At 46.3% G+C, this 26,053-nt stretch overlaps 1 pseudogene; it reads left to right on the forward strand.

Annotated features, from left to right (window-relative positions):
* Positions 1–25,037, forward strand: part of LOC144683197 (sodium- and chloride-dependent neutral and basic amino acid transporter B(0+)-like) — a 76,357-nt pseudogene extending 51,320 nt beyond the window's left edge.
* Positions 25,038–26,053: the final 1,016 nt, after the last annotated feature.

A 26,053-nucleotide genomic window follows, 5' to 3' on the forward strand; every position in this document is an offset into this window, starting at 1 on the left:
CTCTAGTGGGGGTGGGGTGGAAAGACTAACGAGGTTTTAGTTTTAGATTTAAAAATAATGGAAATAGGTGGGGAAAGAAGAATCTATATAAATTATTGAAAAAAAAGGCGGGGGTGTGGGGGGAAGAAACTGGGTGGGGATGGGGGGAGGGGGAGTTTAAGATCTAAAGTTGTTGAATTCAATATTCAGCCCGGAAGGCTGTAAAGTGCCTAGTTGGAAGATGAGGTGCTGTTCCTCCAGTTTGCGTTGGGCTTCACTGGAACAATGCAGCAAGCCAAGGACAGACATGTGGGCAAGAGAACAGGGTGGAGTGTTAAAATGGCAAGCGACAGGGAGGTTTGGGTCTTTCTTGCGGACAGACCGCAGGTGTTCCGCAAAACGGTCACCTAGTTTGCGTTTGGTCTCTCCAATGTAGAGGAGACCGCATTGGGAGCAACGACTGCAGTAGACTAAGTTAGGGGAAATGCAAGTGAAATGCTGCTTCACTTGAAAGGAGTGTTTGGGCCCTTGGACGGTGAGGAGAGAGGAAGTGAAGGGGCAGGTGTTGCATCTTCTGCGTGGGCATGGGGAGGTGCCATAAGTGGGGTTTGAGGAGTAGGGGGTGATGGAGGAGTGGACCAGGGTGTCCCGGAGGGAACGATCCCTACGGAATGCCGTCAGGGGGGGTTCAGGGAAGATGTGTTTGGTGGTGGCATCATGCTGGAGTTGGCGGAAATGGCGGAGGATGATCCTTTGAATGCGGAGGCTGGTGGGGTGATAAGTGAGGACAAGGGGGACCCTATCATGTTTCTGGAAAGGAGGAGAAGGCGTGAGGGAGGATGCGCGGGATATGGGCCGGACACGGTTGAGGGCCCTGTCAACGACCGTGGATGGAAAACCTCGGTTAAGGAAGAAGGAGGACATGTCAGAGGAGCTGTTTTTGAAGGTAGCGTCATCAGAACAGATGCGACGGAGGCGAAGGAACTGAGAGAATGGGATGGAGTCTTTACAAGAAGCGGGGTGTGAGGAGCTGTAGTCGAGGTAGCTGTGGGAGTCGGTAGGCTTGTAATGGATATTGGTGGACAGTCTATCATCAGAAATTGAGACAGAGAGGTCAAGGAAGGGAAGAGAAGTGTCAGAGATGGACCATGTGAAGATGATGGAGGGGTGGAGATTGGAAGCAAAATTAATAAATTTTTCCAGGTCCCGACGAGAGCATGAAGCAGCACCGAAGTAATCATCGATGTACCGGAGAAAGAGTTGTGGGAGGGGGCCGGCTGTCTCCTCTACATTGGAGAGACCAAACGCAAACTGGGCGACCGTTTTGCAGAACACCTGCGGTCTGTCCGCAAGAAAGACCCAAACCTCCCTGCCGCTTGCCATTTTAACACTCCACCCTGTTCTCTTGCCCACATGTCTGTCCTTGGCTTGCTGCATTGTTCCAGTGAAGCCCAACGCAAACTGGAGGAACAGCACCTCATCTTCCAACTAGGCACTTTACAGCCTTCCGGGCTGAATATTGAATTCAACAACTTTAGATCTTAAACTCCCCCTCCCCCCATCCCCACCCAGTTTCTCCCCCCCACCCCCCCGCCTTTTTTTTCAATAATTTATATAGATTCTTCTTTCCCCACCTATTTCCATTATTTTTAAATCTAAAACTAAAACCTTGTTAGTCTTTCCACCCCACCCCCACTAGAGCTGTACTTTGAATATCCGGTCTTCCATTCTTAATTAGCACTTTTCTTAGACAAATATCACCACCTTCAACACCTCTTTGACCCTTTTGTCTGTGACATCTTTTGATTAGCTGCTCATCTCCACAATCACCACACCCTCAATGTCTCTCTCCCACCACCCACCCCCCCCACCCCCCCCAACCCACCTTAAACCAGTTTATATATCTCCCTTCTTCTAACTATGCTTCTGTTCTGCCGAAGGGCCATGAAGGCTCGAAACATTAACTGATTTCTTCTCCGCCGATGCTGCCAGACCTGCTGAGTTTTTCCAGGTAATTCTGTTTTTGTTTTGGATTTCCAGCATCCGCAGTAGCTTTTAGCTTTTTGTTTTTAAGTTCTTTCTTTCTTGCATTTCAGACAAGGTAAGCACACTCTCAGCTGTAGGAGCTGAGCGGTTAATTAACTAACTGTTTGAATCTGGTTACTGTAACCCCAGTTCAGTTCATAGCACCCTCGCTTTTGAATCAGAGGGTTGTGGGTTCATGTCCCACTCCCGGAAAACCAAGAACTGTGATTGTACTCAAAGAGTTGCAATCTGTGACTGTTGATAATTCGAAAGAGTATAAATTCAGGGCTCTTTAGTGCAGCCTTGACAAATGGAGTGCAGTCGACTAACTGAGTGAATACTTAGAGTTTGGTGAGAGTGGGAGTTTGGGGAAGGAGTTGTTCATTTCCTCTTTCTTTCTTTCTCACCCATAGAAATTAGTTCTTGCCCTACTACAGGGAGAGGAACTAGATGTTTGGTGAGTATCTGGTAAGTAGGTAAGTTCTATTCTATCCCTAAGGTTTAAAATAGTGCACAATTTGGTGGTAAAGTTAATAAAATATATAAGAAAGCAACTTTAAATAAGTGAGTAATATAACTAAATAATTATTTAAAACACATTAAGGTGATGTGTCAAGGCTGCAGCATGTGGGAACTCCTGCATAACATTGTGATCCGGGGCAAACACGTCTGTAGTAAATGTTTGTGGCTCGAGGAACTTCAGCTCAGAGTCATTGAGTTGGAGGCCGAATGCAGACTCTGCAACACATCAGGGAGGGGGAAAGTTACCTGGATGCTTTATACCAGGAGGCAGTCACACCACTTAGGATAGGGTCTTCTAATTGGTCAGTGGCCAGGGAGAGGACGGTGTGACTGCGAGTGAGGCAGGTAAGGGGACCCAGACGGCAGGAATGTGAGCCTCTGCAATTGCTTAATAGTTTTGAGGTTCTCTCAGCTTGTTTGAACGAGAGTGGGGACTGCCGGGTGGATAAGCAAACTGACCATGGCACCATGGTACAGGAAGCCATCCAAGTGCGGGGAGCAAAAGGGGATGAAGTGGTAGTAGGGGACAGTATAGTAAGGGGGATTGACACTGATCTCTGTAGCAAAGAGTGAGAGTCCAGATTGATGGCTTTGTTGCCTGCCCTGTGCCAGTGTTTGGGACATCGGCTCAGGGCTGGAGAGGAACTTGCAGTGGGAGGGGGAGGATCCAGTGGTTATGGTCCAATTAGGTACCAACGACATAGATAGGATGAGGAAGGAGGCTCTGCATAGTCAGTATGATGCACTAGGCACCAAATTAAGAAACAAAACCCCAAGGTAATAATTTCTAGATTATTACCTGAGCCACTTGCAAATTGGCATAGGACAAATAAGATCAGAGAAATTAATGCATAGCTCAAAGACTGGTGTGGGAGAAGTGGGTTCCAGTTTGTGGGGCACCGCCACCAGTGTTGGGGAAAGTGGGATCTATACCATTGGAATGGTCTACACCTGAACTGACTAGGGCTGGTGTCCTTGTGAGCTGCCTAACTAGGGAAATAGAGAAATAAACTGAATAGTGGGGGCAAGGGATAAAATTTGGGACAATGTGGTAAACCAAAGAGTAAAGACAAGGCAGCAAAGACAGGTATTAATATGGGAAATGATAAACAGACTGTGACAGGAAGGAACAGAGAGTACAAACCCAAGAGTAAATGAGAGATAAGGCTATATGCAACAAAAGTAATAAAAGGACAAAACTAAATGTTCTGTATCTAAACGCATGTAACATTTGAAAAAAAGAAACAGATGAACTGATAGCGCGGATAGAAATAAATAAGTATGATCTGATAACCATTACAGAGACATGGCTACAAGATGACATAGATTGGGACCTGAATATTGAAGGGTATGTGACATTTAGAAAGAACAACAAGTTAGGAAAAGATGGAAGGGTGGCTCTGTTAATTAATGATGGTATTAGCACATTAGAAATGGATGGCCTAAGTTCAGGAAACCAATATTTAGTTGGGTTGAGATGAGGAATAATAAAGGCAAGAAGTCACTTGTGGGAGTGGTGTACAGGTCCCCTAATTGTAACTACACAGTAGGACAGAGTATAAAAGAAGAGATAATGGGAGCTTGCCAGAAAGGTACAGCAATAATCATGAGGGATTTTAATTTACATATAGACTGGAAAAATCAGATGGGCAAAAGTAGCATAGATGAGGAGTTCATAGAATGTTTTCAAGATAGTTCCTTAGGAGAGCACATTCTGGAGAAAACCAGAGAGCAAGTTATACTAAACTGGGTATTGAGCAATGAGATAAGATTAATTAATAACCTCCTATTGAAGGCCTCCCTAGGTAGCAGCGATCATAATATGATTGAATTTTACATTTGTTTTGAGGGAGAAATGATTGCGTCCAAGACTAGTATTTTAAACTTAAATAAGGGCATGAAAGCAGAGCTAGCTAAAGTGGACTGGCAAATGAGATTAAGGGATATGTCAATAGAAGTTCAGTGGCAGACAGTTAAAGGCATATTTCAGAATACACACAACATACACATTCCAATGAGAAAGAAAAATCCCAAGGTAACGGCCCACCAGCCGTGGTTAACTAAAAAAGTTAAAGACAGTATCAAACTTAAAGAAAAAGCATATAATTATGCAAAGACTTGTGGTGGGTCAGGAGATTGGAAAGAATATAAATAACAACAAAGAATGACAAAAATATTAATAAGCAATGAAAAATTAGCATATGAAAGAAAGCTAGCTAGTAATGTAAGGACAGAAAGTGAGAGTTTCTATAGATATTTAAATAAGTAAAGAGTTAACAAAGTGAAAATTGGTCCTATAGAAAGTGCATCTAGGGAATTGATAATGGAGAGTAGGGAGATGGTGGATGAATTAAACAGGTACTTTGTTTCAGTCTTCACTGTAGAGGACACAAATAACATCCCAGAAATAGCTGTAAATCAGGAAATGGAAGGGAGTGAGGAACTTGGGAAAATTACAATCACCAGGGGAGTGGTATTGAGCAAATTGTTGGGGCTGCGGGCTGACAAATCCCCAGGTCCGGATGGACTTCACCCTAAGGTCTTGAAAGAAATGGCTAGTGAGATAGTTGATGCACTGGTTCCAATTTTTCAAAATTCCCTAGATTCGGGTAAGGTTCCATTAGATTGGAAAATAGCATATACAACTCCTTTATTCAAAAAGGGAGGGAAAGAGAAAGCAGGAAGCTATAGGCCACTTTGCCGAACATCTGTCATAGGGAGAATGTTAGAAGATTTTATTAAAGATGTTATAGCAGAGTATCTAGAAAAATTCAAACAATCAGGCAGAATCAACATGGTTTTGTAAATGGGAAATCATGTTTAACCAATGTATTGGAGTTCTTTGAAGGAATCACATGTGCAGTGCATAAAGGGGAACCGGTGAATGTACTGTACTTAGATTTACAGAAGGCATTTGATCAAGTCCCACATCAAAGGTTATTGCAGAAAATAAAAGCTCATGGTGTAGGGGGTAACATATTGACACGGATAGAAGATTAGCTAGCTAACAGGAGGCTGAGAGTTGACATAAATGGGTCTTTTCCTGGTTGGCAGGATGTGACGAGTGGTGTGCCACAGGGATCAGTGCTGGGGCCTCAACTTTTTACTATTTATATAAATGACTTGGATGAAAGGACCGAAGGAATGGTGGCTAAATTTGCTGACAACACAAAGACAGGTAGAAAAGTAAATAATGATGAGGACGTAAGAAGGCTACAAAGTAACATAGGGCAAAATTTTCCCCCCTTTGGGGGGGTTGTGTGGGGGTGGGTGCAGACCCGATAGGCGCCCCACAATTGGGTGCACACTGCCATTTTACATGGACGGACCAGTTAGGTCCCACCCAGCTTGATGCACACTCGGAAGCGCTGTGCGCTCCCTGAGCACTCGGGGGGCGGTGGGGGGGGGGGGCGGTTTGCCTCAGCCGGGGGCCCCGCCCTCACTCATCAAGCTGAAAATTCTGCCCATAGACGGGTTAAATGAGTGGGCAAAGTTCTGGCAAATGGAGTACAATGTGGGCAAATGTGAAATTGTTCATTTTGGCAGGAAGAATAGCAAATAAGCTTATTATATAAGTGGTGAGAGATTGAGGAGCTCTGAGGTTCAAAGAGATCTGGGTGTCCTAGTGCATGAATCACAAAAGGTTAGTATACATGTACAGCAGGTAATTAAGAAAGCTAATAGAATGTTATCATTTATTGTGAGGGAAATTGATTAAAAAAGTAGGGAGATTATGCTTCAATTGTGCAGGACATTGGTGAGACCACACCTGGAGTATTGTGAACAGCACTTGTCTTCTTATTTAAAGAAAGACGTAAATGCGTTAGAAACAGGTTCAGAGAAGGTTTACCAAACTGATACCAAAAATGGGAGGGTTGTCATATGGGAAAGGACTGGACAGGTTAGGCTTGTATCCACTGGAATTTGGACGATTAAGAGGTGACTTAATTGAAACCTTTAAGATCCTGAGGGCCCTTGACAGGGTGGATGTGGAAAGGATGTTTCCTCTTGTGGGAGAATTTAGAACTAGGGGGCACTGTTTAAAAGTAAGGGGTCACTCATTTAAGACAGAGTTGAGGAGAAATTTATTCGCTCAAGAGGGTTGTCAGTCTTTGGAACTCTCTTCCTCAAAAGGCAGTGGACTCAGTCTTTGAACATTTTTATGGCAGAGCTACATGGATTCTTGATTAACAAGGGGGTGAAAGATTATCGGGAGTAGGCAGGAATGTGGGATTGAGTTTTCTTTCAGATCAGCCATGATCTTATTGAATGGCGGAGCAGGCTCAAGGGGTCGAGTGGCCTACTCCTCCTAATTCCTACGTTCGTACAACTGATTACCTTGAATATCTGTCCCTTGCTAATGGACAATGGAATAAGTGATTGACATAAGAGTCCCAGAAATAACATATATAAATGGACTTTCGAGAGGGAAAAATCACTTTGGACAGGAAAGACCTGCTCAAGATGGACCAATGTTGGCTCTGGACTAATGCTTCGGTTAGCTTAAGAAGACATCGGACAGATGTAGTGATCCATGCTGGCTTCAGCCTAAGATTTTGGCTAGCTCAAGAAGACTGAGGACAGAAACGACTACCACCTCCAGCTACAGAGATCAGCTTGGTCCATCTGTTCATCCAATCCAGGACAAGTAAACCATTCTGAGGCTGCCGTTGTCAGTCACTCCGACCAGCATTCCCCTGCTTTCCCCCTCAGTTCATCCGATCCAGGAACAATGAACTATATGTTTTTATGTCTATTTAACTCATGTATCATATCTGAATAAACTTTTAATTTTAATAAACTGCTTTAAAATCACTAAAGTGTTTGATCCCCTTTCTGGGTAACCTGTGACTCATGGACCGAAATCTTACACTAATCGTATTAATAGCCCTTTGATAGTACAGAACTTGAGTATTGCTGAAAAAAGAGACATGTTGAAGTTTTTTGTCTTGCACCCATCAGAACAATTTGTAAGAATACCAAATGTAATGAGTTCTCCATGGCAACGCCTCTACCAACCTGAGTCCACTTGCCAACCAATCAGCACTCTCTTCTCATGCAGTATAAATTGTTGTTCCCTTTACATTTGGTATTCTTGCAAATTGTCCAGCAATACTAATCATATTATGATTTTCTCAATGCCCTGCTACCATTCTCATTAATAATAGATTCCAGCATTTTCTCAATGATTGAGGTCAGGTTAACCAGCCTATTTTCTGACTCCCTCCTTTCTTGAATAGGGGCATTTATTTTGTGGTTTCTCAACCCACTAGGACCATTTCAGATTCTAGTGAGTTTTGGAAGATCACAACCAAAGCATTAACTATCTCTGCAGCCACCTTTGTTGGAAGCGAAGTATGGAAGACATTAGATTCAGGGGTTTTGTTGGCTTTCAGTCCCATTAATTTCTCCAGTACCTTTTCTTTACCAACATTAGTCACAGGTTTTCTTCACTAATATTAATTACTTAATTAATTATGTATTACTTAATTAATTATACATTCACACATTATAACTGATTTAGTTATTGAGACCTATAGCACAGGTGATTAGAGTACTGGATGAGTAATGTAGAGACCTGGACCATTACTCCAAAAACATGAGTTCAAAACCCATTGAAGTTAAATTCAATTAAATAAATCCGGAATAAAAATCTAGTCATGGTATTGATGAGCATGAAACAACCACATTGTCATAAAAACCTACAGATGCAAACCTGGTGAAGTTATAACACAGCACTCCATGCATGCTAAGCAGTGGAAGAAGCATGCTATATATGGAGCCAAGTGGTCTAATGGATTGAATCAAAGCTTTGCAATCCTGCCACATCCAGTCATGAAGGATGGTGATTGTTGAAGGCCAATCATCTCAGCTCCAGGACATTATTGCAGAAGCTCCTCAGGGTAGTTTATAAGGTTAGAAGCGGGGACATTCATTGATGTTTGCACAATGATCAATACCATTAACAACTCCTCAGATACTGAAGCAGTCCATGCCTCATGCAGCAAGACCTGGACAACATTCAGGCTTGGGCTGATAAGTTGCAAGTAACATTCACACCACACAAGTGCCAGGCACTGACCATCCCCAACAAGAGAGAATCTAACTGTCTCCCCTGACATTCAATGGCATTACCATCATTGAACCGCACAACCCAGCCCCCACCCCACCCCGCACTATCAACGGGTCACTATTGACCAAAAATATAACTGGACCAGTCATATAAATTCTGTGCCTGCATGAAAAGGTCAGAGGCAGAGGATTCTGCAGTGAGTAACTCACCTCCTGACCCCCCAAAGCCTGTTCATCATCTACAAGAGTGATGGAATACTCTCCACTTGCCTAGAAGAGTGAAACTCCAAGAACACTCAAGCAGTTTGACACCATCCAAGGCAAACCATCCTGCTTGATTGCCATCACCTTATACATTCACTCCCTCCACTACCAGTGTACAATGGCAACAGCGTGTACCACCTACACGCTACACTGCAGGAGCACACCAAACACTCTTTGGCAGCACCTTCTAAACCATGACTTCTACTACCTAGAACAAGGGCAGCAGATGTATGTGTGATTCCATGTGTTGGGGCATTTTCACCTACAAGCTGCCTTCCAAGTAACACACCATCCTGACTTGAAACTATATCGCCGTTCCTTCACTGTCACTGGGAAAAAACCCTGGAACTCTCTCCCAAACAGCGCTGTCGGTGTACCTATACCACATGGACTGCAGCAGTTCAAGAAGTTGATTCACCTCCTTTAATGTCACCTCCAGGCCATGCCAAATTATTCTAACCCTCCCGGGTTGAGATGTGAATGCACTGTGGTTCTGGTTTACCAGGTCTTGAGCCACCTATAATGATCACCAGTCAGCTCACTAGAGGTGAGCTATCCTCTGTACCTAGGTGTCAGGTTTCCTCCATCACTGCAAGGGTCTCTCTCTCTCTCTCTCTCCCTCCCCACTCACCGCCACCCCGCCATTCCCTCTCTCTCTCTTTCTCTCTCTCTCTCCCCCTCCCTGGCTTCAGCAGGTTTTTCTAGTATTATCCACAGGGCCCTTTCCCTGAATGAGCCTGATCTTATTGTTCACCATGACCACAGCCGTCAATGGTGCAATGCAAAGGGCCTGCTTTTAGGTGTGGAGACAGAGACCGTAATACGGTCTCCCAGTCAAACCTCACAGGCTCTATTATGCTGGACTGTCAGGTTTTCCAGTGATTTCTCTGAGAGCCTTTAACGGCATAACCATCCCAACCAACTTCCCCATCTTCACTCCATTTTCCCCAATACTTATTTGCGATGTCAAGGAGTCCCTGTGGCAGCCACCCATCCAGCAGCTCAAATAGTGAATAAAAAATTAGATTTGGCAGGAGAATCCCTGTTTTTCCATCCTTATGCACAACCCGCTGTTGTGTTTTTATAATGATATAAAGGCACCAACACTCTTTGTTCCGAGCACTTGAGGTTTCTGTTAAATCTCCCTGCAAGGCTATCAGATTTAGGATGATACATGGAGGTTCTTACATTCTAAATGTGCAGGATACAAAGATTTTTCATTAGTTTGGAAACAAAGGGAGTTCCCTGGTCTGTTCAGATCTCCTTTGGGATCCTCACACCGGTGAAGAGCTTCACTGCTTCACCTTCTGCTCCTTAGTGAATCGCCTCAGGAGATTGCATTTCAACACCTACAAAATAAACAGGGGTGGTCATGTTGATCCCTCCAGTGTTCCCACGAGATCCATTGAGATCCTTTAGAGGATAGAGCTGGTGCGGGAAGGGGGCAGGGTGAACAGAGCTGGTGGGGGGAAGTGGGGAGGTGTTCGTACGGCCACCAGGGGAGGAAGTGTGAGTGAAGAAGTGATGTGAGCAGGGGTGGTTGGGGAAGGGGTTAGCAGAGCGGGGGTTTGGGGGAGAGGGGTGGTTGAGCAGAGTAGGGAGTAGGGGAGAAGGTATGAGAAGGGGTGTGAGCAGAGAAGATGTGAGGGGGAGGAACAGGGCTTGGAGGAAGGAGTTTCAGGGATGGTGGCGTCAGCAGTGCTGGTAGTGGGAGGGGGCTAGAATTAAAATTTGAATTCAAGAACCCTTGTAAATGTTTGTAAACACTTAAAACAATCAAAATACCTGTAAGCACTTAAATACAGCAACCACCAGAACACTATTACACTGCTGGACCACAAGGGGTATGCCTTCCTCCAATGACCTCAAATGGGGCATGCCTTCTCCGTATCTGTGCCTCACCACTGGCCCTCCTGATTTCCTTCGACCATTGCTCTGAGCTGCAGCCTGGAGAGAAAGGCCTGGCCGCTCCAATGTAAAAAGGTAGCAGCGCACTTCTAAACATGCTCATCAGCGTACACCTCCACTTTGCCACTGACTGGAATATTCACACCAATAGCTTCAAGGCCCTTTCCAGAACTTGAAGGCATGATCCAGTCTGACACCTCAATATAGGATTGAGAGAGTGCAGCACTGAGGAAGAACATTCTTACAAAGTGAGGGGGAATGACCTGGAACTCGCTACCCACGAGGGCGGAGGAAGCAGAAACAATCAATGAGTTCAAAAGAAAATTGGATGGGCAGTTGAAGGAAATAAATATGCAGGGCTCTGGGGTTTGAGCAGGGATGTGGGGCTAATTGCATTGCTCCACAGAGAGCTGGCATGGATTTGATGAGCCAAATGGCATCTTTATGTCCCATAAATAACTTTATGATTCCATGACAAGGAAATATAAATGGATATTGAGCCAAGGCAGGTGGATGGAGTTAAGAACAGCCACAATCTTATGGAATGACAGGACAGACAATGAGCAGCTGAATGGCCTACTCCTGTTGCTATGTTCTGAACAGGAAGTTGCACATTGTTAAATCTCTGTTCAATGTGCTGCTGATGTTTGCATCTTTTCCCTCTGTGCAGGATTAGGTTTGACCCAGTCTGATACTGATGTGCAAGCTGTGTTAATTCCCTGTCACAAGTACCCTGAGCTGCTCAGATAGGTTGTGTTTAATGTTTCTGGGCCACAGATATTACAGCAACAACCCATATCCACCCCCTGTTACCATGTTGCTGAGACTGTTCACTCACACAATGCTCACACCTAATTAAACCAGAAAGGTTTCTCAGCAATTTTGGCTTGTTGGACAAACCAGACATGTGTTAGAAACTGATTTAGACGAGATACAAATTCAATAAAGAGCACTTAGAGGTCATAAAGATGTCACATATCTGTATATTTCATCTGGTATGCGTCCTTCCATTCCACCAGCCTTTCTGTGTCCTCTTGATGTCGATCCTCACAGTTCGTCATCCCTCCAAGTTTCGTATAATCTCCAAATTTCAAAACTGTGCCCTGTCCGCCCAATTCCAAATGATTCATATATGTCAAGAAAAGCAGTGGTCCCAGTACTGATCCCTGGGAAGATCCAGTGTGTAGCTTCCTTCAGCCTGAAAAATAACCATTAACCACTACAGTACGAAAATGAGAGCAAATACTGCAGATGCTGGAAATCTGAAATAAAACAAAAAATGCTGGAAAAATTCAACAGGTCTGGCAGCATCTGTGGAGAAAGAATGTATGACTCTTCTTCAGAGCTCTGAAGAGGTAGAAATGTGATGGGTTTCATGCTGTTCAAAAGGTAGGGGGTGGGGTGGGGTGGAGCAAAATAGAGGGTGAGGGATAGATTGGAGGTCAGGCGAGATTAAGCAACAAAGCTGTCATGGACACAAGACAAAGGAAGTGGTAATGATAGCATTAAAGACTAAAGTAGGTTTTAATGCCAGCATAAAGGTAAATGCTGTCTGAAAGCAAGATAGCAGAATGTGTTAATAGCAGAACAAGGGTCAGTGCTTTCTCAAAGTAAAATATTGGGCAAGAAACAGACTGGAACTTGGGGAGTGGGGGTGGGGTGGAAAAAAATCAAGATGGAGGACAGAGTTCATGGTCTGAAGTTGTTGAACTCAATGTTAAGTCCAGAGGCTATCAAGTGCCTCACAGGAAGATGAGGTGTTATTCCTCCACTACTGTACTCACTGTTTTCTATCTTCTAGCCAAATTTGAATCAATGTTGCTACTGCTCCTTTTATCGCACAGGCTTTAATTTAGTTAACGAGCCTAATATATGGTACTTCATCAGAGATCTTCTGTATGTCCATCTATATATCATCAACTGCACTGCCCTCATCCACACTCTATGTTACCTCATCAAAAAATCCAATCACGCTAGTGAAACACAACTTACCCTAAACAAATCTGTGCTGTCTCTCCTTTCTTGGTCTGCATTTGTTCAATTGGCAGTTAATTTTCTACTAGATTGTTACTTTTAAAAGCATCTCCGCTGCAGACACTAAACTGACTGACCTGTACTTTCCAGATTTATTCTCCCATTTTTTGAACAATATTTGAGATCCTTCAGCCCTCGAGCACCACCTCTGTACTTAAGGAGCAATGGAAGATTGTGGTTGGCACCTCCTGAAATTCTATCCTTACTTAGCTCAGTGACCTGGGATGCATCTCATCTGGACCGAGTGACTTACCTACTTTAAGTACTGCCAGTTTTTTGGCACCTCCACTTTGTCTCTTTTTATCACATCCAGAAGGGCAGAAACGCCCTGATTTACCATTGCTTTGGCAAAGTCTTTTTTCTTGGTCCGTACCAAAATAACAAAGTAATATTTTAACACCTCAGCCATGCCTTCTATCTCCACTAATAGATCTTCATTTTGGTCTCTAATTGGCCCTACCACTCCTCTCACAAACCTTTTACTCTTGATAGGCCGATAAAAAGCCTTTAGATTCCCTTTTATGTTAGCTTAGAAATCTTTTCTTGCCAAGTCTTATTATCCCCCTTATTTCCTTTTTGATTTATCCTTTGAATTTTTTATATCCATTCCACTTTTCCCTAATATAATCAAGTTGACATTAGAAAATACATCCCCTTTTCATGCTGCTTCCTACTCTCTAACTCCTTCATCAGCCAGGGAGCTCTGACTTGTCCTGCCTTTCCCCTGTGTAGTAAGTACCTAAACTTACCTGAACCATCATTTTAAAGGCTGCCCACTACTCCATTATATTTCTGCTTGCCAGTCTTTAACTCTAATTTACCTGATCTCTCCTCAACGTGCTGAAATTAATCCTCCTCCAGTTAAGTATTTTCGTTCTAGATTAATCCTTATCCTTAACCATAACTAATCTATACTGTGATGACATCTCTATATCTATCCTGTTCCAAGTGGCTGTCCTGGCTCAGTCAGTTTTAAACCATTATTCATGCTGCGGGGGAGATGTTAGTCGGGACTTTCCGGCTCCACTGTGATGGATGGGGCAAGCCAGCCAAAAGTCCATTGACTTCAGCGGCACTGGTAAATTCTACTGGTGGGTGTGACCAGGAGATCCCACCGATTGTCCCCTGACATGTTTGTGGTTACATGCTGTTGCACTAGGGTGTTCAGGGCTGAAAGGGTTAATGCATGGGACTGGAGAAACAATGCCTCCCACATGATGATGTAAGAGACAGTCACATGACCAGGAGTCTTGCAGGAGAAAGCTCATAACTTAGACTATGTAATACCTGTAGTCGTGTGCAGCTAAATAGTTCTTACAATAAACAGTTATTGTCCTGATATATTTATGCCTCCACACCCATTCCTTAGCCAGTCACAACCAACATACAACACAGGCTGTTGTTAAAAATGATAGTGCAAGAAGTCAGAAAGTGGACAGACAGAACAATCAAAAATAACCAAAGATTGTCTCTTGTTGCGTTAATGTTTTTCCTTGCACACAAGTAAAGCCTTCATTAAGAAGACTTCAAACAATAACCAGTACAGAGAGAGCTAGAAACAGTGAACTTGGAAAGGATTGGAGTCCACACAGCAGTTGAGCCTGAACAGTTAATCTCTGCAGGAGCTTCAATCACAGTGAACAGAAACAAATGTGGAAGTTTAACATGTAGGAACTTCTCTAAACCAAGAATGACAGTGAGGAACTCGGGCTGAACTTAATGAGTGAACAGTGCAACAGTGAGGAACTAAGAATTTAAACACAGACACTGGATAGAACCTAAACTGATTTAAATTGAAAATGCCAAGAATTAGATCAAAGAGTTTAAGAGGGAGAAACTGTGAGCCAGCATATTTGCATCCTAACCGAATTGCTGACTGTTCCAGAGAACTCCCACTGAAATTACAGCGTGAATATACCAGAGCAGTGGTGGATCATCGTTATAAAGAGAACAACAAATTTTCCTTTAAATTTTTACATCTCAGGGATAGTAAGAAGTTGCATATGGTTAGGAGCTTGTGTAGAACCAGGCCTGTTTCTGTATCTTGCCCCTTTGTGTTGTTCCAATCAGGAGCTGATGTGCAAGCGGCAGAAATTTTCTGTGAAAGAAAAAGTGAAATGTTTAATCATTTCTGCTGGATTTTAACCAGCCATTAACATTCAACTAATAAAATAACCCTGACATTAATCAGATTATCCTGAAGTTTGATCCAACAAGGCTCTGGATGTGGTGCTGTAAGAATTTGAATGACCTCACATGAATGGTCAAGGTCAGTGAACGTATCTTCAAATAGCGGCCAATTACATCGGCAGCCTCAGCCACTGCTCAGTGTACCACACCCCCATCACTCACCCACCAACAACAATCTCTATCAATCAGAACTCATGCCTCACAGTAATCACCTCTCCCTCACACACTTCGCAGCACTACGAGCCTCACACCCACACCTCACAGCTTGTGTGCACAACCATGACAGCCACATCATCCAAATATATTGCACAATACTCAGGCAGCTCAGGCTGCTGCCACCCATGCCAATGTGGCACTGTCCAAAGCTGGGCCCTCAAGGCCGAGAGCTGCTAGTCACCATCCAAGACCATCTGCAGTCTCCCTACAGAAAGTCAGCAGCCCCCCCACCAGCCAGACTGCAGCCACTCAGGTAACACTGGGTAGGAGCACTAGGCCAGGCAAAGACACCCACAAGACACACACTAAGGGAATGCACAAAGGTGATTAGTTCATTTCTGCTTATATAATTGGGCTTGTTTTTGGTTAAAGGTATCAATGAAATGTCAATATTGGATGGTTTTTATTGTCAGATGGTAACCAAGGGATACGGGGAGGGGGGAGGGAAGTGGCCTCAGTAACAATGAGAATGGTTGACCCATGGTGGTAAAGAGAAGCCATTTTATGGAAATTAGAGTCTAAGCGGGTTCTCTTGGGCTGCCCGATTGGAGTGAAGGGGAACAGGATGCAGCATCTCTGTCTCCTGCTCTTCCATCTCCTAATTCCTCCTGTGGTAGCCTCTGGATTTCTGGTGGTAATGACTGTGCCCTCATGATGATGATGCCATGTTAAGTGCAGCAGACCAGCATGAGCTCAGAAAACTGCTCCAGGCTTCCCCAAGTGTGGTCTAGGTGCAGGAAGTGTTCAGCCCCGTGATGCTTCAGCACGCCGACGGTCAGCTCCGTGGTGTTTCTGGTGGCACCATGGCTCTCATTATAAGCACACTGTCCTCATGCCACTGGCTGGGGGCCATGAGGCATTTGGCCAGGGGTTAGCTTTTATCCCTGAGAATCCACCCACTGGTTCTGCCTCAGAATGAAGGCATCATGACCGCTGCCAGGATAGGGGGAATTCACCAATATGATTGTCTGTGCATGTTAGCACACTATCTGCATTGTGATAGCCCTTTTTGTTGCTCTGCTTCTTCTCATTGATATGTGGGGGAGCGGTGGTGCTTGCATCTGATGACACTCTGCACCATCTCAAGTCCTGGTGTCCTGGCAAAGCCACAGGTGCTCTATTCCTTCTTCTGTTTGCTGAGGGAGGAAACAATCTATTTATCTCCCTTGGCATGGATTGGTCTCCATCACTGACCAGAGATGGACATGGATGTGAAAGCCAATGTAATATTTACTTTCTTTTAATGAATTAATGACTTTTTAACCATGTAACTGATTCTTTATTCCTTTTATGTTAATGAATGTAGGCAGGTTGCTTGACGGCTCTGTGTGCAGAGTTTTTCTCATGGTGCTAATATGGAACATTGAAGAGAAGCAGCACCCTGACTAAAGACACATGAAGAACTGCATTGTGGGCCTGTGGACACAAGGCAGGATGGTCAATTTAGCCAAGACACAGCCTTGTCAGAATTAGCAATGTCTGCAAAATGAATTAAACTGTGCAGGAGAACTGGCATTGAACTGGGAGAAAGATAGGGCAGAACTTTACGGGTCCGTTTCAGCAGGGACAGGGCCATAAAATGCGGCGAGACATTCTAAACCCCATTGACGACAGTGGGAAAGTAAATTCCTGCTGTCATAAAATTCTGCCCATAAACTCCCTTTTGTGCTTGTTAGATGTAATAAAGGTGTCTGTTTGTACCATCCTGGGGATTGGTAACAGTGTAAGAGATAACAAAACAGAGTCAGGCTGGCTCTATTCCTTCAAGCATGGCTTTGTGAGAGGCCCAGGATGTGAAGATTAGGGAAAAGACACTGATGGAATTGAAAACCAATTAAATGGGTTAAAACCAAGTATTGTCTTACATAGCACAAGGCCAGAGCCAAAAACAGTGGGTTAGAGTGATTTTGTTCAGTTGCTGAATTGCGACTATGTGCTATTTTTTAGTGGTATTAATTAAGGTGTATCACATTTAGTGGAACAACATCCAAGTTGTGATACCTATTAGAGGCCACTGACAGTGGCCATCCTCACCCTGGTGTGAGGCTCCGAGTCAGGTTGCAGGAGGTGGCACAGTTCTGCCGTCACCTCCTTATTGAACCTGAATTATCTCAAACATTGCTGCTGGATCAAGTGCTCTTGAAAAACCTGTGGTCTGCAGTGCCTTCTGTACAGAGCCCCCTCCTCCCTCTTTAGACAGCTTCCCCTCTCTGTAATCTTCACTCCATTTGCTGTTCATGTTGCTGAGCCAGAAACACAGAAACCACAGCCCCATGCCTGATGCAGAGCTGGGCCACTAAATCCTGGTGCCTCCCTGAATGTATGCAGCAGCTCACCAAGACACCCCCAACAAGAACCCACAGAACTTCTACAAACTTTGCCTGAACAGAAATGAATCGAAAGCACCTCACCTGCAAGTTGGTATCTGGATCTTTAAACAACACCAGTGGGGGAGCCTCATGTTGTTGAACGTCTGTTCAGTGGTGAGTGATTAACACTGGCGTTCAGTGAGTTCACATGAGCAGAGCAAGTTAGTGAAATGAGAATCACATTGTAGGAGTGACTGTTTGACATCATGTTAGGGAATCTTCTGATGCTCTGGTGCACATGGCACACCCTTCCCAGCGTGGGGTGCCATCCAGCCACACCGGAAGTGACCAACACATGCCGGCGTCATTTTGGGTCTTTGGGGTTTCCTTAATGCCTGCACCAGAGGTATTATGGAGTGCTTCTGATTGATATTTTTCCAATAAAGACATTAAACAATTCAGAATAAATTAACACCAGTATTAAATGTTTGTTAGAATACTCAACATAAAATCTAAAATGGTTGTTTATACCACTTCTCCAATATTCTGATGACCTGAAGGTATGGTGAAAATTGGGAGACTCTCAGGAATTTTATTCCCTAATCTCTGCAGATTTCCTTACCTGGCACAAGGTGGAGCCCTCATCTTGGACAACTCTCACAATGGCAACAATGGGGATCCACATAGTATAGAAGATTATCATACACCAGCCAAGTGCAGTTGCCCAGACAGGATACTCAACAGATCCATAAGTTGATGGAGCAAAAGTCACTAATGACCAGAACAAGATTGCCTGTTTAAAATGATTGTATAAAACAAGATCAGAAACAGAATGAAATCGATTATCTCCAATTTGATTATATTCTGTTTCAATCATTAAAAGGTTACAATTAAATAGAATGTCTGACATAAAAACAGACCATTCGGCCCAACAGACGGTGTTTAAGCTTCACATGAGTCTACTTTCATTGCTCTTCATCTACTCTATCAGCATAACCTTCTATTCGTTTCCCCCAATGCTCTCATCTAACTTCACCTTAAACGTATTTCTGGGTTTTTTTTTCACCTCAGCTGCTCTCTGTAGCAGCAAGTTCAACAGTCTAATCTCTTTCTGGGTAAAGAGGTTTTGCCTGAATTCTTTATTGAATTTATAAGTGACTATCTTATATTTATGCCCACTAGTTTTAGTGTCCATCACAAATAGAACATCTGACCTGTCAAAGTCTTCCATAATCTCAAAGGCCTCTATCAGGTTTCCCCCTCAACCTTCTCTTTTATGTGCAATCTTTCCTGATGATTTTCACCCGGCAGTTCTGGTGCCATCCATGTAAATCTTTTCTACATCTTCTCCAGGACCCCTCTATCTTTTCTATAATAATGGTGTTATGAAGATGTGTTATATAAAATATTAATTTATAATGTCATTAGCTGGACATAGATGTGTTTTGAACATTTTTTGAAAGTAACACTTTTCCTAAGCAAAGGCCACTGGCTTACAGCAGCTACCATGTTGTATTTGTGAAGGACATAAACAGTTTTATGGAGGCACAGAGTCTATGGGGCTCGCAGAGAGAGGTCACATGATCCAACTCTTGAGTGTAAAAAAGATACAGGATTTATAATAGTAAGATAGAGACTGTCACAGGGGAAATAGCCTTACCCTATCTCTCTCTCTTCTGAAACCTCTTTCATCAAAGCTGAGCTGTTCGTGATTTGGAAAACCCACCAGAAGATGTCATTGCTGCAAGCCAAGGGTCCTTAAAGGAAAATTCCAAATCAATACCACTGTCTCCAGTGAGAAACCTCAAGAGCCAGCAGCTGCTGTAGAAAGGGACCCTTTCACTGTAAACAAGCCTCTGGACAATCGGTTTTTTTTCTAACTTTACTTGTTACTTGGCCAATTTTTTAATATCTGATACTCCGCCTAGCTTTACTTCTTTCTTACCTTTTTTTTGCTGGAGTAGGGGGAATTGTGTGTGTGTTATTTTTTACATTAGTGGGTAGTTGGACATTTTTGTATGTTTTAACCTTTTATTAATAATTTCTGCGTCTTTCCCTGAGTGAGTTTTAGCAATAAAACTAATTCTTTACTTGTTAACCTAAGGAACCAGGCTGGTTTATCTCTTGCACTGAGCTATACACAGTTTGACATATATTAAATTGGAAATATCAGCTCCCTTATAAATTCAAGCTCTGTTATAACCAACTCAGGAGTGGGACAAGGAGAGGAAGCAGTTCACCCCTGCTAACCTGGTCATAACATTGCAAACCAGATCTTTGCACAGTCATCCAAGTGTGGTCTAATCAAGTGTCAGAATGATTTAAGATGATGTAAATTGTAAATCTATCCCATCTCCTTTTCCTTGATTTTGAATGTTACAGCAATTGTCGGGGGAAGGGAAATTGAATCTTGTCTCTGTGAATAAACAATAGGCAGCTGGAAACACAAGGACACAGGTTGAGAAATACCCAGCTTGTGAAAAAGGCTCATACTCCGCTCAGGGTCAAAACTCCAAGGCACCATATACCTTTGTAAAAATACAAATTGGCTTTACTATGTTAGAAACAAAGTTTGTGCAACAGAGGCAAAGAACAAAATATTACACAATGCAGCCTTGCAGTGTGGGTTAGGAGAATGCCTGTGCCTGAGCTGAGAGCACAGCTTGCAGTCCAATGGGCAAAGCTGCCACCAATCGGTCAGGTGGAGTGAGGCAGAGGTGGGTGGGGTTTCGGGCAGCCACGGAGCGCACTAATCCCTGGCCATCCAAGTGCTGGCCAGCACTCTTCAGGATATGTTAAGGGGCTTTCGGACTTAACCAAAAGAGGTTCTTAGTACACCCATGCTAACCCACTCATCTCTCTCTTTCATCCTGCAGGAGGAATACATCAGGAGCTTGGAACCTGGTGACCTAGCTGTATGCCCCGTGGTGTGCAGAGAGTGAAGATGAAGACAACTGAGCAATGGAGGCGCCCGGCTGCGCAGAAGGAGGAGCACCCCCCTCAGGAAGAATGGATGGCTGTGTCACCTGCTCACGCCACCGAAGAGCCACAGTGGGCTGTCACTGGTCGGTGCCTAGTGACACTCAGGGTCTATAGACACTGCCTTTCATTCCTACAGATGATCAAGAACCAGTGTCACCGAAGACTGCACTTATCTGGGGAGTTGGTCAGTCACATCTTCCACCTGCTGCAGGATTTGGAGAGCATCCACTGCCAGTGGCCATGAAAGTGACAGCGGCACTCAATCTTTACACCAGTGGCTCCTTTCAGGGCTCCAAAGGTGACCTCTGTGAGATATCACAAGCCTCCATCCACAAATGCATCCATGAGGTCACAGACGCCATCTTCGCGAGGGCACACAACTTTGTGCATTTCACCTGGGACCAGGAGAGCCAGGATGCCAGAACAGTTGGATTCACCCAGGTCTCTGGTTTCCCACAGGTGCAGGGTGCCATCGACTGCACTCACCTGGCGCTCAGATCTCTATCACAACAAGCGATCGACTATACCAACCGCAAGGGATTCCATTCGCTGAATGTGCAGCTGGTGTGCGACCACCAGAATTGTATCCTGCAGGTCTGCGCACACTTTCCAGGGCGTGTGCATGACTTCTACATTCTCAGTCAGTCATAGATCCCTGACGTCTTCCAGGGCCCACAGAGGCTGCAGAGTTGGCTCCTCGGGGTCAAGGGAGGCCGTGGCTGATGACACCCGTGCAGCGGCCTCAGACTGCAGCAGAGCGACGCTATAATGAGGCTCATGCAGCAGTTCACAACTTGGTGGAGCAGACCATTGGGTGGTGCCTGGACTGGTCTGGTGGAGCCCTGCAATACAGTCCACAGAGGGTGTCACGCATCGTCATCACCAGCTATGCCCTTTATAACCTGGCGCTGCAATGGGGTGAGGAGCTGGCTGAGGAGGAGATGGAGATGCTGGAGGTCTCCTCCGATGAAGAGGATGTCGACAGTGATAAGGGTGAGGAAGTCCTCGAAGGTGACGATGACGGGGATGAGGCCCTCGCACTGTCTAGACGAGGCAGCTGCTCTTGGGAAGCCCTCACAGCTGCTAGATTTGTGGAGGATGATGCAGTGAGTAGACACCATAAGATCCTCACATTGCATCTGTAAACATTTGACTCCGGTCTGGCTTATGGCAGCGCGAACATCCTCTGTGAGGATGCTTCTGTCATGGAGACGCAGTGGAGGTCCTAATAGTCCTCGATCACAGGAGGATGATGACGACAGGGAATGAGGACACTCCATAGATCTTCACATCGCCTCTGAGAATGTCTGACTCCTGACTGGCAGAGGGGAGCTCACTTGTGCTCCACAGTCAGAGTCATATCATGGAGATAAAAGCAAAATACTGCAGATGCTGGAAATCTGAAATTAAAACAGAAAACGCTGGGAAAAAACTCAGCAGGTCTGACAGCATCTGTGGAGAGAGAAACCGAGTTTCATATCATGGAGACATAGCCATGAAACTTTAAAAACACCTGATCATTTATCGGCCTTCAGCACCTGAGCCCTTCAGGAGCACAGCGTCACTGGTCGCAGATGTTGGTGTGATGGGGGCCAGCCCCACCTTAAAGGTGCTGAGAATGTGCAGAGAGAATGATGGAACTCTGCGGTGCGTGCCCACTACATTCTGGCAGCAATGACCAGCACTGCCGAGGTGCAGGCATTAGTAATGTTTCCAGGGAGTGTGAGGCTGAACCATCACTGTGGTCTGAAGGCTGCAAAGAGCACAGGGAAGAGGCCCTGGACTGAGACACCTGCCTTTATCTTGTGCAGAAAGGTTTCACATCTGAGTGACAAGAACACTGCTCATCAGAACAAGGAGCCATCGGCAGGGAGACATTCTTGGGAGTTTATTGACAATAGTGAACAGTGTATACAAGTGATCAACAGCCATGCCCAGGCTGGGGAGGTGATGGTGTACTGGTATTGTTGCTGGATTAATAATCCAGAGACCCAGGGTAATGCCTTGGGGACCTGTGTTCAAATCCTGCCACAGCAGATGGTGGATTGAATTCAGTAAAAATCAAATGACAACCATGAAACCACTGTTGACTGTTTTGTAAAAAAAATACCCATCTAGAAACGGTGTGCCCTGGCGAAGTATTTCTTCCGCCAGATGCACGGCCTGAATTATGATGTGCAGCTCCTGTTTATAGAGCAGAGGGGCCTTTGTGGCTCCTTGCAGGCATTGCCCATCTTTTACCAGGACCTGATCAAAGTCTGGAACATGGTTGCCTCGCGACGCAGCTCTCCCCCATCAGGAGTAGCGGCTATCATCAGAGAGCCACTGCTCAGGAATCCGCCCCTCCGTCCTTTTCAGTGGCTGGCTGAGAGGAGGGCTGTGGCTGCCGGGGTGACCAGGATCAGGGACGTGCTGGTTGGCAGAGGAATGGGCTGGATGCTTCCGCAGGAGTTGGCGCATCGCCCGTCCGGCTCCCAACCAATGCCATTCAAGACCTTAGGACGGTCGTGCTCGGCCCCGAGGTCACACTGGGCCTCAAGGTGGCCCAGGTGCGCGGTGGTCTTCCGTCTGAGCGTTCCCCTGTTCAGACAGAATTCCACATTGGCCCCAAGCCCCAAACACTCCCTTGGGAGCCGGTGCTCAGCAACCTGAGTTGCCTCGCGGAAATGCCCTCCATGTCCTTTAGCACAGCATGGAGGGGTTTCCTGTACGGACTGCTGCTGCACGCCCTTCACTTCCTTGCCCTCACCCGCCGCCCAGACACGCCCTGGTGTGCCTTGTTGCTGGCCAGTGGTGGAGGTCCTCACTGGGGGGCCCTCTACGGAGGTGTCCTCCCGCTTTCCTTCGGGGGCCTGGGGTGGAGGGTGTTGCATGCAACAGTCCCGTTAAACTGCAGGATGTGTTGGTTCACAGACTCCCAAGATACCTGCCCTTTTGTGGCCTTGTGGAGTCCGTGGACCACATATACATAGAGTGTTGTAGGCTGCACCCCCTTTTCAGTTATTTAAAAAAACATTTTATTTATGTTTTGTTTGCACTTCAGCCCCACGCTCCTGATCTACGGGCACCCGGTGCGGAGGAGGGCCGGGAGGGAGGAGGACCTTCTCGTGAACCTGCTCCTGGGCCTGGCCAAGTTGGCCATTTACAGGTCCAGGCAGCTGGTGATCGAGGGGATCATCTAACCCAACTGTCTGCCCCTCTTCCGTGGCTCCGTTTGCGGCTGGGTGTCCCTGGAGAGGGAGCACACGGTTTCTGCCGGCACCGTCGAGGCCTTCCGTGATCGGTGGGCACCGTGGGGTCTGGGGTGCTTTATTGACCCCCTTAATCACATTTTTGATTTGATGTTTGTAAGATTCCTCTAAATTTTGTCTTTGTTTTTTTCAGTTTCCCTAATTTAGGGGCTACGTTTATTTTATCCCTCATTTTGTTAGTTTAGTTTAATTGGTTTACTCCAAAATGAGTTAATTCTCCTAGATTGCTCACAGCTGTGGCTTGTTTGCTGCTGCTGCTGCAATGTGGGAGCAGGGAGAGTTGGGTGTTGGCTGCTGCTGTGTGTTGTTCCTGCATTGGCTCTTGCTGCATTTCCAGTGTGACCTTCAGTTTTGCTGCTGCCCAAGAAGCTCGAGTGTGCCTGTAACTGAGGCCTGAGGTCCATTCAAGACTAGGGCTGCCTGTTGTGGTGCTGCTGCTGCTGCTTGACACCTGCGAGAGGAGAGGCCTGCAGTTCGAGGCCTGCAGTTCGAGGCCTGAGGCCTTTTGGGCCTACACTGAAGAGAGAGGAGCAAACCAGGAGGGAGAACTTTCCATCTTCCGGAGGTGTGTGTTTTGGACTTGAGTAGGGGGGGTTCTTGTTTGGAATTGGACTGTATTCCGATAGAGGAGGGAGAAGTGGAGGAACAGCGACTGAGGGGTGTGGGTGTATTTGGACTGTGTTTTAGACTTCATCATCCGCTGTCCACCCCACCCCTCCTCTTCCCATTTGTCGGAGCCCAGGCTCGCTGGGCTACCTGGTGAAGAGCAATTATTCCAGCTTCTGTTTGCCAGGCAGTCCCGGCTGCCTGGTGAAGATGTCGCCCTCCCCTATCGGAAGAACGACCTGACCCCTCGCAAACCACAGCCCCGCCCCTGCAAACCCCCACTTCTGGCACACCTCCATCTTCTGCCTTTTTGACTTCCTCCTGTGCCCTCCTCTTTCTCTGCCCCTCTCTTTCTCTTTCTTGGGCGCTTGGGGGAGATTTTTTCCATCCCTTTATCTCCTCCAACTTTGCCATTCGACAAAACCTTTTCTCGGGTTGTGTGTAGCCTAACTGCCCCATGGCAGCACCTTTGTCACCGGTGGTGGGGCCTTCCAAGGCCACCTATGCAGGGGCAGTGTCCTCCTCAGCTCCTGCGGCCCCTTCACCCTTCCGGCTGCTGACAAAACAACTCGGGGTAAAAAGCTACGCTCACCCCGACATGTCCATCGAGGCGTGCGTCAGGGCTATGGCTGGGGTCGTCGGCCCCTCAGACATAGTTGCCGCCTCAAATGCACGGTAAAGCCGTCGTTTTCTTGAGGTCTGAGTGGGTGGTGCACCTGGCCCTAGAAAAGGGGCTCACTGTGGGCAGGACCTTTCTGGCAGTGGACCCACTTGAGGCCATCGTTCAGAGACTTATAATTTCCAACGTCCCGCCCTTTGTCTCCAGTGGGCTCCTCCTCCCCCACCTCCATCAACTGGGGGAGGTCAGGTCCGGGGTTGAGCCGATCCTGCTCGGCCTCAAGGACGCGGCCCTCCGCCACTTGCACTCCTTCCGGCACCAGGTTTTCGTCCGCCTGGCCCCGGGGAGAGTGTGTGGAAGGGGCCTTCAACCTGGAATTCGAGGGGGCTGACTACAGAGTATTCTGGACTGTGGATGGCGTGTGGTGTTATGCCTGTAAGGAGGTGGGGCATTTATGTAAGAACTGCCCTGCCTCCAAGGCCACCAGTAACATCCAGGCGGCCGCAGCTGGCACGGCCGCTCCTCCCCCCACCACCACTCCAACTCCCTCCCTGCAAGGGGAGGTGCCGCCGGCAGCCACCATCTTCCCGGCTGCTGGTGAGGTGGGGGGAGAGCCCCCGCACTGTAAGAAGGCTCAGAGGAAGACCCGCCACCTGGGGGAGCTCCCGAGGCTCCCCAGGTCCCCCAAAACCCCCAAGATCACTGGACTACCAGACCCCTGAAGACATTGGCTCAGAGGAAACAAGAACATCTGGCCCCGGCGTCATCCCTGCGCGGGTTCCTAGGGTCAGCGGGGGTGAGGCGCGCGACCCCGAGCCGGTGGTCCTTTTAAAAAGGGTGGAAATGCCCAAACCCCAGAGGGTGGAGCATCCGGTAAGGCTGGACAAGGTGGAGGGTGCCTCTCAGATGGAGGTCTCCCCAATCCCCAGCCTACCCCGGAAGAGACGTCACCACTCGGAGGGGGGGGGGGCGTTCCAACTGATGAGGTTCAGATATGTCCCCTCCCCCAGTGAAGAGGTGGTGGTATCCCTACCCTGCAAGTCCTCGTTCTGCTCTCTGGGAGGAGCCCAAGACCC

The sequence above is a fragment of the Cetorhinus maximus genome, chromosome 8, assembly GCF_964194155.1.
Source record: "Cetorhinus maximus chromosome 8, sCetMax3.hap1.1, whole genome shotgun sequence".
Taxonomy (NCBI): domain Eukaryota; kingdom Metazoa; phylum Chordata; class Chondrichthyes; order Lamniformes; family Cetorhinidae; genus Cetorhinus; species Cetorhinus maximus.